We start from the raw sequence: 13,440 nt of genomic DNA, 5'->3' as shown, positions 1-13,440 counted from the left end.
AAAATAATTCATGTGAAACAAATTAGGTAATTTTAATTATTTTTATTGATCCAGACTGGAAAAGTTACTGAGTTACAGATAAGATAAATTCTGCAATGCTGTGTGGAAAAAAGTGGAAAAGAGGAAACCGAGTTATTGATCTGGCCTCGTCTTATACTCAGCACTGACTTATAAATGGATGAAGGATGGAAAATTTTACCACATTTGCTTATTTGACTAATACTCCGCATCAACTTACAGGCCAGCAAATATGGTACTTGACACATGTAAAAAAAAATGAGAAAAAATGATTATAAATATAATTATATTTGTAATATTCAACGTTAATTTGCAACAAATACAACTGCTTTGTAAAAGAAATTCATTTTTTAAAAACTATTTTGCCATGTATAATGAAAACATGTTAATATCATTGAAGTTGTAACAAGATTCATATGGATTTTCCATGTATTCCTTACTGACATAAATTACTGAATACCAATATAGCGAAAAAGTACCATGGAACTACCACCTGAAAAAGAATATGATGGTAAACCTGTATACTGGTGATACCATGCAAATCTAGAATAAATTAACTTGTTGGTCTACCCTCTTGCCATAGCTTATGCCACACAGCATTGTTAATGATATCTATGTATTTTTTTCTCACTGAATTTTCAAATCAACATCACACAATGTAGCTAAAACTACAAAATTCATTTCATACATGAATGATTAAAAAATTATTCATAGTGACATACAGTGCAATGCCATTCATTTGATAAATGCTGAAAATTATTGGTCTGTGTACATGCAATCCACCTTTTTCTCATTACTTCTTGTAGAGTAAATCTTTTATACTGCAAAGAAATCAATGGGAGTCAACAATCAACAACATCATGCTGAATAGAAAAGCTGATCACTCTTTAAAAACAAATAGACTTTTCCACAATGGCACTGAAATATCTGACATCAATCAGATTACCCTGTTTCAGCATGTAATGAGTGGTTGTCAAGGTGAGCAGACATACTTTTTGCGCACTCTGAGGCAAACTTGGAATACCAACTGATGATAACTCACCTACAGAAAGGTACATGTATTACACTTTTTATCTAGAGCAATTGCACTAGATCCAAAATTCCTTTTCCTATTGTTTTCATTTGTTTTTGTTTCTTTTTGTCCCAATTGGGAACCTTAATTTGTTTCAATTTTTAAAATTTCAATGCATTTTCATTAATGTTTACCTAGTCCCATTGGATTTTGAACTAATTTTTGTATTTGAGGTGTGTGTAGATCCAATTGCACAAAATCTAGAATAGTGCTCACCGCCTTTGTGAGTAATTACCTAGTGAATTAGTAGCTACTGTTTGATAGGTGAAATTATCTCAGTGCAAATGGAATTAGAAACAGAAATCTTGCCTAACTTTGTGCAGTCGGGGGAACCAAGCTAAGTACCTACTTTAAGACTAAAGTAGAGGATAGAGTGCTCATGGCATTCCACTCGCCCGTGTGTCAAACGATAGATTTTGGAAATGTAGCTAGCGCGCCTAAGTAAGCTGAAGTTCTGACTGCCCTTAAGGTAATGGGGATTGATATAGACAAAGTAGATGGCCTGCAGAATGCAGGCTATAACAAGTACGTCATTTATCCTAAGGACTTCGACAACCCCTTGATAGAGGCGGCCGAAATTGAAATAAAGGGAAATAAGGCAAATATATACAAAACTGAACCTCTAACCAGAGAGACAGAGGCCAAGACAATAGATGTCTCCATATCAGGCCTCCCTCTGGAAGTCAAGACCACTGAAGTTATAAACAAAGTTGAGTGGAAACTAAAAACCAAAGTTAAAAAAGCAAAAATGGCCACAGTATGGGGATTTGGGAATGTTAAGACAGGTGTATGAATCCTCACTGTGGCAAAAGAAGATGCCCCAAAAATTCCGACATTCTTTTATGTAATGGGATTTAGACTGAAAAGTTGGTTCCGGGGGTGCGTGAACTACAGGAAGTACCCTAAATGTCAGCAGACAAGGCATAATCCCAAGGAGTGCACAAACCAGCAGGCACAAACAACAACAACAACTTACGCTAGCAAAGTAGCTAGCAATCAATCAATACCCAACAGTGATTTTAACACACAACTAAGTAGATTAATACAGGAAATAAGAAACGAGGAGGGAGACAAAACTGATATCTCAGTAAAGAACGAACTCATGAACTTACCAGAAATAGACGTAACAGAAATAAGTAGCAATTCACCAACCCCAGAAAGGGAAAAAATCTTAAGTCCCAATAAAACAGGGAAACTAAAAACTCCCTACAAGGCAAACCCAATTACACTAACTAATAGGTTTTCTCACCTACAAGAGGAGGAAAACTCCCTGGGAGTCAAAAAGGGAAAAACAAAAGATGAGGAGTCAGAAGTGAGCATGAATCACCTCACCTCTACTCCCTTACCAAAACTGAGACTGAAAAAAAGGAAAGCCCTCTCTAGGTTGGGTTCATCCCAAGAGAGAGGCAATAGTGACACAGAACGAAAAAGTCCGCAGTCAATTTATGAAATCAAGGATGATAAGAATGGGGGGGAAGAAAAAATTGAAACAGGAACAAGAAAGTCACAGTGAAGACCAGAGCAAAATAGACAGTGACAGAGATAAAGAATACAGTGAAAACGACATTGAGACAGGAACGGAAAATGAAACTGACTCAAAAATAATGGAACACAAAAATGAAACGGAAATAAACACAGAAAATACCGCAGATCAAACGAGTATAGACAGGACAGAAGAGAACATAATGGAGGAAGTTACTCCAGCATATAATAATACGGGGGGGATCCAGTGCCCCCTCAAACAAAAACAAATAAATTATCAAATTAATTAACATACATACTATATATTCATAACTATATTTTAAATAATAATCACTGTATAACCAAAATGCAGCAACCTGGAAGGAAAATGAAAAATCGAAGGAAAAAACTTATGTGTTTCATCTATAAATGTAAATGGGATTAATAGGGATAAATTAATCAAATTATGTAATGAAACCAATAATGACAATCTATTTATACAAGAAACACATAATGGATTCACTAAAGAGTTACTGGCGTTATGTGAGGAAAAAATGAATGGTATACTGATTTTAAATGATTTTATGGGGAAAGACGTAAGAGGAGGGGTAGCAACATTTATTAAAAATAAAAGGGGAGTAAACTGGAAAAGGGAAAATGAAGGGGATTTTTTTAAAGGGAGAATAATCCACATTATAATAGAAGATGTCCACCTTTTAAAAGTACACATGCCGGCCAATAGATACCACAAACAACAATTTTTATAATAATAATAACAATAATAATAATAATAATAAAGACTTTATTTAGAGAAGGTAACTCAATTAGTTACAGAACTAATCTACCTTGAGGCCTTCTATCTGTTATGTACAATATATACAGTATGTACAACATGATGTGAAGAGTCTGACTTGACACTAAATAATTAAGTAATTTTAAAATTCCAAGTATCAAGCCTGGAACACATAAAAACTTATCTAAATACATGTACATGGAAAAATATACCAGGGAAAATTTAGTTTTAGGGGGAGATTTTAACTGGGTGGGAAAAAATATAGATAGAGTAGGGGAATTAACTACAAAATGACGTAAGGTTTAAACCTGAGTTGGAATTTTTCCTAAACAAACACAAAATGTTAGACGTATATAGGAAATTAAATTTACTTCGGAGGGAATACACATACGAGTACAAAATATACAAAGGAAGTAGATTAGATAAATTCTGTTGTACCTACTATGAAAAAAAGATATATAAAGAAGCTTGTATTACGGATTTTAAAGTCTCAGATCACAAGTTAGTATATTTAGAAATAGAATTGAAAAATAAACTTAAATGGAGTACAGGGAACTGGAAAATGAATAACAAGATTTTAGATGAGAAAGATTTTATCGAAGAAATTAAAGTTGAAATAAAAAAAAATTATAGATAATGGAAACATAGATATTTTAAATGAATGAGATAAATTAAAAACTTTATTTAAAAAAAAGCTATTACTTATTCAAAAATAAGGAAGGAAAAACAAAAAAATGGAAAAAGACATGATTATAAGGCAGCTAGAAAAAATTAATACAAATGAGAGAGAAAGTATATTTAAAGGGTAATTAAATCAAATATTAGATGAAGAAAACAAAGGCAGAGAGATAAGGGCTGGAAAATTTACCACAATATATAAAAAAGTGGAGGGCCTATATAAAAGAGAGGAGTTGGGGGGATGGTGAAAAATATATTGAAACTTTAAAAATGAATGAAGGAAAGGTATCCGACAGACAGAAAATTTTAAAACATATTGAAGAATTTTATAGTAAGTTGTATACCTCACAACATATTAATAATAACACAATAGGGGAGTACCTACGAGGAATAGATTGCGAGATGATATCATCAGAACACAAGAACTTGTGTGATGATTTCATCTCAAGAGTAGAAATTTTAAATAGTATAAATAACTTGACTAAAGGAAAATCCCCAGGTAGAGATGGACTCACCACGGATTTTTATATGAAATTCCGTGGCGAGTTGTCGCCCATTTTAGAATGGTTATACAACAATATTCATTTGAGAAATGATACTATGACAGAAAGCATGAGGGAAGGGATTATAACACTAATATACAAAGGGAAGGGGGATAGGGAAGATCTAAAAAAATTGGAGGCCCATCTGCCTCCTAAATATGGACTACAAGTTATTAAGTAAAATTTTAGCAGAAAGAATTAAAAAGGGAATGAATAAAATCATAAACATAAATCAAACATGTGGGGCCAAGGGGAGGGACATTCAAAATAACATTTTAAGTATTAAAATATATACAGGAATGTGGGCTAAAAGGTGCTACGGTACTTTTTGACCAGGAAAAAGCATTTAACAGATTAGAACACAACTATATGCAAAAAGTCTTAGAAAAATTTGGATTTGGAAATAACTTTCAAAAGTGGACTAAAATCCTGTACAACAAAATAACCTCAAGAATACAGGTCAATGGAGCGAACACGGGAAAATTCGACATACAAAGATCAGTGAGGCAAGGATGCCCACTATCTATCCTATTATATGTAATAGCAATTGAGATCCTAAGTATAAGAATAAGACTGAACAGTAAAACTGAAGGTATTAAAGTTCCAAATATAAAGGATGAAATTAAGATGCTACAACTTGCAGATGATTGTACTAACTTTATAAAAGACCCAAATTCCTTCAAACACCTTGAAAAGGAATTTGAAAAATTTGGTAAGGCTTCAGGGTCTAAAATCAACCATGAAAAAACAGAAATATTAAAGACACGGAACTGGTGGGGCAATCACTCCGGATTGCTACCCTATCTAATCAAGGACCAAGTTAAGGCATTGGGAGTCTACTTTGGGAGAAGAGATGAACAGGAAAACTGTAAAAACATGAAAAAGAAAATAGAAAATATGTGAATATCTGGGCACTAATGACACTTTGTGTAATGGAACGGGCCCAGGTGGCCAAAACATACATGTACTCTAACATAAACTATATTTTAAAATCTACAGAAATAGAAAAAGCCACTTTAAAAAAAATACAGAAATGTTATATAGAGCGAGAGAAAGGAGGGGATTAGCATTACCTAATCCCATTTTAATTAAATATGCCAACATTTTAAATAGATTTAAAAGATTAAAATCTGAACCCAACCTACCGTGGGAAGGGACATACATATACTGGTACGGTTTTACGATGAGGAATAGGAGAGAAATAGATCAAAATAATAAATTAATAAAAAAATTAGACATACCTAGAAAGTTCAGGCATATTAAAGAATTACAAATATCATGATAAAACAGACTTATGGGAAAAGGATGAAAAAGATACATATCAATGGATAAGAGAAGATACAACAAAAAAAAGGAGGAGTAAAGTAGAACAAGAAAATTTAGGGGTAAATTAGGAAAGAGCCTGGGGGCACTGGAACAAATTAGGATCACTTAAAATTCAAAACCTCTGCTTCAAATACATGCACAATGCATGGTTGACAGGAGAGGTGGCAGTGAGACGGCACATGATCAGAGTATCGCCAAAATGTCCACTATGTAAAAACGCCCCTTTCAGTAAATACCATACCATGACACAGTGTGAAAGAAGAAAAGAAGAAAGACTAAAGTTAATAGGGCAAATATGCAAAAAGGACAATTACAAGAGAAAATATTTTATTTTTAGATGGGAAATTTGACAAAAATACACTTTATAAAATTACAGATTACATTATTGGAACAATTAGGGCCTGCGGGGAAATAATAGTGATAGGTGGATAACTATGAAATAACTTGTTAAGAAATTGGGGGTAGAGGAAGGAACATAAAGGTGAGGGGAATGGGAGGGAGAGCTTTGGTTGTCTACCCATTAGGGGTGTGATACTGTCTTGGAAAAACACCCCATACAGAACATAAACAGACAAAACAAAAACACAAATACAACAGAGAATACTACATAGTAAATACCCCACTGACCCCTTCTTTATCTCAAACCATGCAGCTCCCATACTGTATGGTTGACAAATCTACAATCTTGTAGGTATACAAACAATTTTGGATTTTTTTAAAAGAAATAATTTAATAAAATAATAAAAAGAGGCCTAACATGATTCAGGAGAAATACAATGAGAATAAAGAAGTGTGGATCTTGAATCGAGCACAGCCTATCTATTTCTAATTCTAGCACTTTTTGCGATGAACGACACAGATTAACACTCGAATAAAACAATATAATTTTTTTTCATAGCCTAATATATTGCTCCGTTCTGATCGCCAAAATTCTAAATTGAAAATAAATTAATGGAAAATAACATAAAATATATTAAAATGGATTTTAAATCCAAAGAATTGAAATAAGACAACTGGGAAAAAACTTGATTTATACTTGCTGTCTCAAACACACAGAAAATATACCATACACACAATATAGCACTAATACACATAGCAAGCAATGAGACTTAGGCGACGTCTAGAAAAGGTCACAAAATTTTCAAGGGAAGGGACTTCGAGCAAGGTGAATAAAACCAGGCTCGGACGAACGACCCTATAGATAACACTAGGGAAAAATAAATACCCCATCAAAAATTTAAATTTAAATGTTTTATACAAAATTCTGTTTAAACAGAACATACAACATATCTGAGGAGGAAACTCACAAACATAAAATACTTTTTTAATGTTTTTTTGGGAAATGGGGGACATCTGTCTGGTGCCCATAAAAAAGGTAATGAGTGGCAAGTGTTACACTGTTGATTATAATGGTGCTAAAACAGTTTGTGCCCGGAATGAAGTAATGTTATGTACATTTAAGGATGCTAGCGTGAAAATTCTCTAAGCTATAGCCATGGTTATCATTCGCGATGCTGTGTGGAGCGAATTCTAGACCTTAAGGTTGTGTCCTTCAATGTAAGACGCCTAACTTCATCATCATCATCATCTTTATTTCCTTCCATGGAAGATTACATGATATAAGAATAAATCATCTGAATACAATCAATAAATATAAAAAAAAAAAAAAAAAAAAAAAAAAAAAAAAAAAAATAAAAAAAAATATTCTATATTGGAATACAAATTCTTACACAATATCAATCAACAAAGTGTTCGTCAACTCATAAGTTGCAAGTTTCAGTACCTTATTTACAGAAGATAGCTGCACACTGCATGACAAAGTATGCTGCATACAGGACGAATAGCTTGGAGTTTTCTTTGTCGATTACTCCTGATGGTAACCTTTTACCTAAAAGATATTGTAGTTGCAGCTCATCTTCTGCATTAAATAACGTAATGTGCAGGCTCAGGGGAAATTTATCAGTAAGGAAATCCCAGAAAGAATTTCGAAAGTTCGACATATAAGGACAACTAACACAACAATGAAGTATCAAGTCTGTATAACCATTCCCACATCTAATACACATATCAAGCTGTGTTTGTGGAACAGCAGCCCATAGTTTAGCTACATATGTAAATACCTTAGTGTGTTGTCTAGTTTTAGCCCACTGCCACACTGAGGCAGGTCGTAAGTATTCGTGTATCGAAGAGAATCTATCAAAATCTGCTTGATTAGACATACGAACTCTCCAGAGGCTATTTTCAAGACCAACAATTTTTGACCTTACAATTTCTTTCCAATTATGTTTATCTGGAATTTCAGAATAATGTAAATAATCAGTTAGATACCCGAGCAAGTCAAACTTCTTTGAGGTATAATATAAATTTGAAATTAACCCGCAGCTTGACATGCATCCGCTCAGAATGAAGTTAAAAAAGCAACGTTAAACACACGTTTAGTATGTACATTGTTAGGCATCAAACACAATCTGTGTAAAAACATCAATTTTCTTCTATCAATTTCGGACTGCGCTGATGTCCATCCTAGCATTCCCAGGGCAATGTCTGATCTTGTATGTATTGGAAAACCTTGTAAATGTTTGGCAAAATACCTCAGAGTTTTATCCAATAAAGCGAGGTCACTTTTTGAAATGTTACACCATAATTCACTTCCATAAAACATTGAAGGGAAAATTACCTTTTTAATTACATTTGCAGCAACCAAAGGATTTAAACCATTCGGTTTAATGCCAATACCAAACAGACCGTGAAAAGATTTTTTCCCTTTCTTGCATGCATCGAGTATTGCGTCATGCGACGTCAGCTTTGAGTTAATCCGGTGACCCAGGTGTGTTGCCGAATCGGTGACCGGCAAACATGATGGGCCAAGATACCATTTCATATTGATAAAATTCTTGTATTGGGGTCCGAAAATGATAATGTATGACTTTGTAACACTAAGCTCGAATCGCCACTTATTACTGTAGTCGTATGCTATATCTAACAGCTTTTGTAGATTGCTAGGATATATAGCCAAAAGTGAAATATCATCAGCTAGGGTTGGATTTCCCACAGCTAAGGATCCAATCTTTGCTCCAAATCCACTATTTTCTAACTGTAGCAGCAAGTCATTTATAAATATTGTGTACATCAAGGTTGACAAAACACCCCCTTGTCTCACTCCTTGGCCAATTGAGAACCAATCTGAAAATTGCCCATTTACAAGAACTTTACTCTGTAAATTTGTATACATGTTAAAAAATATCAAAATAGCAAGGTGAATAAAACCAGGCTCGGACGAACGACCCTATAGATAACACTAGGGAAAAATAAATACCCCATCAAAAATTTAAATTTAAATGTTTTATACAAAATTCTGTTTAAACAGAACATACAACATATCTGAGGAGGAAACTCACAAACATAAAATACTTTTTTAATGTTTTTTTGGGAAATGGGGGACATCTGTCTGGTGCCCATAAAAAAGGTAATGAGTGGCAAGTGTTACACTGTTGATTATAATGGTGCTAAAACAGTTTGTGCCCGGAATGAAGTAATGTTATGTACATTTAAGGATGCTAGCGTGAAAATTCTCTAAGCTATAGCCATGGTTATCATTCGCGATGCTGTGTGGAGCGAATTCTAGACCTTAAGGTTGTGTCCTTCAATGTAAGACGCCTAACTTGATATTTATGTTGTCATCTGCACAAACATAGTAACAAATTAGACCAACAAGTTAAAGGTGGAGAATAACTTGTTGGTCTAAGTAACAAATATAATCTGAGGAGTCTTACAATCGGGTAGGGAGTTAAATCACAGACATCACTGTCGATGTTTTACAACAAAGGACTACCTTTTAGCACGTTTTTGACGAATTCGTCAAGCATTAACAGTCATGTCTTATGGGATCTCTTTCTCGAGACCCATGCTGAACTTCGTCTGTTTAATTTTAAATTCAAGATCAGTAGTAGTACTAATATTAGTACCCTTACTCCTACCTCAACCACAACAAATCAAGTTGAGGCTACGACATCCTAGCAAGATCAGTAGTGACAGTACTCAGTACCATTAAGTAATGGCAGGAATTACGACTTGATATTCTCTCCTTTCCTCTATACTTTCGTTGAGAATGAACTGCAATATAACATTACCGTTACCTTTTTTAGAAACTGAGCAAAAATTGTTTCTTAAATGACCACATGATTTGACATCATAACTATTTAAAAACGACGAAATGTTTCCGAAGAATTGGAACACTTTACGTAAACAGCATTCGGATTACCTCAGCTATTTTATCAGGTCAAATATATGCCCCGGAAGTCATTCGCTCCAATTCCGCTAAAGGACTCACGGTACTAATTCAACTCCAATAATAAACATATGAAAACACTATCATATTCAATAACTTAAAATTTCTGGGTGCTGATGATAAGACCTATAATTTTTCATGCACAACTAACCTTGGTGCAAGCTTATGTGTGGAGAACACCACATGAGCCGCAGCATTTTGTTTATTTACATGTGCATGAAACACATGTTATTGAGTTATTGATTCTGCACCAAATGAATCAGGGCTACTTTCATTATTGAGTACTCCTAAGTCAAGCCTGGAAAAATACTAAAGTTGCATGTATAGAATTTTGTCTATATTTGTTTTAATTACATATAGGATAATCTATCAAACGATATTTTTAATAAAATTTTAATTTTCATTATTAACCAATTATGGACCACCAAACCCGTAAATACTCTCACTCATTTCAGGACTGGTTCACAGTTCTTCCGTATAATTAGTACCGTGTGTCCTAAATAAACTGGCGGTCTAAACTTAAGATTTTTAAACAAAAACATTTTGCGTGTTTTCCCCACTGGGTATCCTGGCTGTTTACGAAAAATATGTTATATCAAAGGTATCTTTAAAAGAAATTATGTTTAATCCATTTTGGTGTATAACTGATAGGTTAGAGTATTTCGCTTGGCATTACTTCAGATAATAATAATAAAGAGGACTTTGTATAGCGCCTAATCTTTAGAAGCTCTAAGCGCTTTACAGCATTAGACAACACCTATAACATAAAAAAACGCAACATATAATGATATGATTACAAAAAACAAACACCGTGAAATTAGAAAACATAAAAAAACATGCTGAAAATATTTAAGGTAGGAAACATTATTAGGTCTTTAAGTTTGTTCTTGCAGTCGAAATAGGTGAGTTTTAAGAGCACTCTTGAGTGGGATCGCTGTGTCTTTGTGTCTAAGTTCAGTTGGCAATTCGTTCCACGCTGCTGGGCCCTGGTATGCAAAAAACGTTGTCCATATGACTTCGTTTTCATAATGGGAATATTGAGTATATGATTATCAGAAGAGGAGCGTAGGTATCTTGCATGTGTGTACACATGGGTGAAGTCGGATAGGTATGTTGGGCTGGAATCCGTTAGTGAAACGTATCACAGAGAACAAATGTTGTGTTTGATTCTGGATTGAATGGATAGCCAGTGTAGGGTAAAGAGCAGCGGGGAGGTGTGCTCTGATCGTGTACTCTAAGGATGATCCGAGCAGCTTCGTTTTTAACTTTCCGAAGTTTATCGAGTAGATATTGAGATGAACCAGACATAACTGAGTTACAATAGTCCAGTCTTGAAAGTACTAATGAACACACAAGAGTAGTTAAGTGGGCCACTTTACCGTCAATGGGAATTAGCATTACAAGACCCCTTGGGCAACTCTAGCGTCAAGGGAAATTTAACATGGAGAAAAATCGTGGGCAACTCTAGGGACAATGGGAATTTAACATAGAGTTTGGGTCTGTCTAGGGACAAGGGAAATTAACATGGGAATAGAGTTTGGGCTTGTCTAGGGACAAGGGGAATTTAACATGGGAATAAATCGTGGGACTGTCTAGCGTCAAGGGGAATTGAATATGGAGAAAAATCGTGGGACTGTCTAGCGTCAAGGGAAATTGAACATGGTGGGATTGTCTAGGGACAATGATGGTAGCGGGTCAAACACAACAGAGACAGAGACATACATACACTAGTACAAGCGTGAGATTTATATATAAACATTACCAAGACCTGAAATCTTGCTGGGGTGTTCAAAAATTTGCATAATTGTAATGATGCTATAAATAGCTATAATCAAGGAAATGCTCAACGACAAAATGGATGTGACTAAAAGTAACGCTAAAATGACGAAATTGTCCCAGAATTTAAAGGAAAATAAACATATCCCCGAAAATTAAGTTACAATGGTTTAGACTAAAATGGATAAAATTAGTAACTACTTACAATATCAACTTCTGTGACGATCGTGGATAAATACCTATGTATCTATAATCAGCTGAAATTCCTATGAAATCCCACTATCTATTTATAGCTCCAACTTGTGGGTTTTTCCTTTGGAAAATCCCACTATCTTTTTATAGCCTCAGCTTGAGTGACGTTCCTGTTTATGAATTCTAGTATATATGTATAGCTACAAAATGTGGAAATCCCCAAGTCGATATTTATAGTCTCAAAATTTCCAGCGTCAGTGACGTCACTGCACTGAACACTAGGGGATAAATGGCAACAGTGTTGCAAGTGGATGACCTGAATACGCGCTACTGTAGGTAGGTAGGTAGAGTGTATCTGATAGGGATAAAGTGAGTTTTATAGGGACAAACAGAGACCAATACACACACACACACACACACACACACACACACACACAACATACGCGCGCAGACTCACACACACACACACACACACACACAGAGGGAAGAGGAAAAAACAAACCCCAAAATATACTATCCACACTCGCGAGGAAGAAAAAAAAAACAATCAAATATACGATCTACACAACGTACGCGAACAAACACACACACACACAACATACGCGCGCAGACTCACACACACACACACACACACACAGAGAGAGGGAAGAGGAAAAAACAAACCCCAAATATACTATCCACACTCGGGAGGAAGAAAAAAAAACAACCAAATATACGATCTACACAACGTACGCGAACAAACACACACACACACACACACACACACACAACATACGCGCGCAGACTCTCTCTCTCACACACACACACACACACACAGGGAAGAGGAAAAAACAAACCCCAAATATACTATCCACACTCGGGAGGAAGAAAAAAAACAACCAAATATACGATCTACACAACGTACGCGAACAAACACACACACACACACACACAAAACATACGCGCGCAGACTCACACACACACACACACACACACAGAGGGAAGAGGAAAAAACAAACCCCAAATATACTATCCACACTCGGGAGGAAGAAAAAAAAACAACCAAATATACGATCTACACAACGTACGCGAACACACACACACACACACAGAGGGAAGAGGAAAAACAAACCCCAAATATACTATCAACACAGAAGGGAGATAATACAAACCCCAAATAAACTATCCACACAAACGTACGCGAACGCATACAAACCCCAAATACACTATCAACACAGAAGGGAGATAATACAAACCCCAAATAAACTATCCACACAAACGTACGCGAACGCATACAAACCCCAAATACACTATC

General features: G+C 35.1%; 1 protein-coding gene across 3 annotated transcripts in view; it reads right to left on the bottom strand.

The window, feature by feature from the left end:
• LOC149776696 (uncharacterized) overlaps positions 1-10,152 on the bottom strand; it is a 42,106-nt gene extending 31,954 nt beyond the window's left edge. The window contains exon 1 of one of the 3 annotated variants that reach the window (XM_089941232.1): positions 10,027-10,152. The gene's annotated coding sequence lies outside the window, so the exon portion shown is untranslated. The other 2 variants (XM_089941233.1, XM_089941234.1) reach the window with 2 other exon arrangements.
• Positions 10,153-13,440: the final 3,288 nt, after the last annotated feature.

The sequence above is a fragment of the Sinohyriopsis cumingii genome, chromosome 18 (genome assembly GCF_028554795.1).
Source record: "Sinohyriopsis cumingii isolate HCF-2022 chromosome 18, ASM2855479v2, whole genome shotgun sequence".
Lineage (NCBI taxonomy): Eukaryota > Metazoa > Mollusca > Bivalvia > Unionida > Unionidae > Sinohyriopsis > Sinohyriopsis cumingii.
This window is presented reverse-complemented; position numbering and strand designations above follow the sequence as displayed.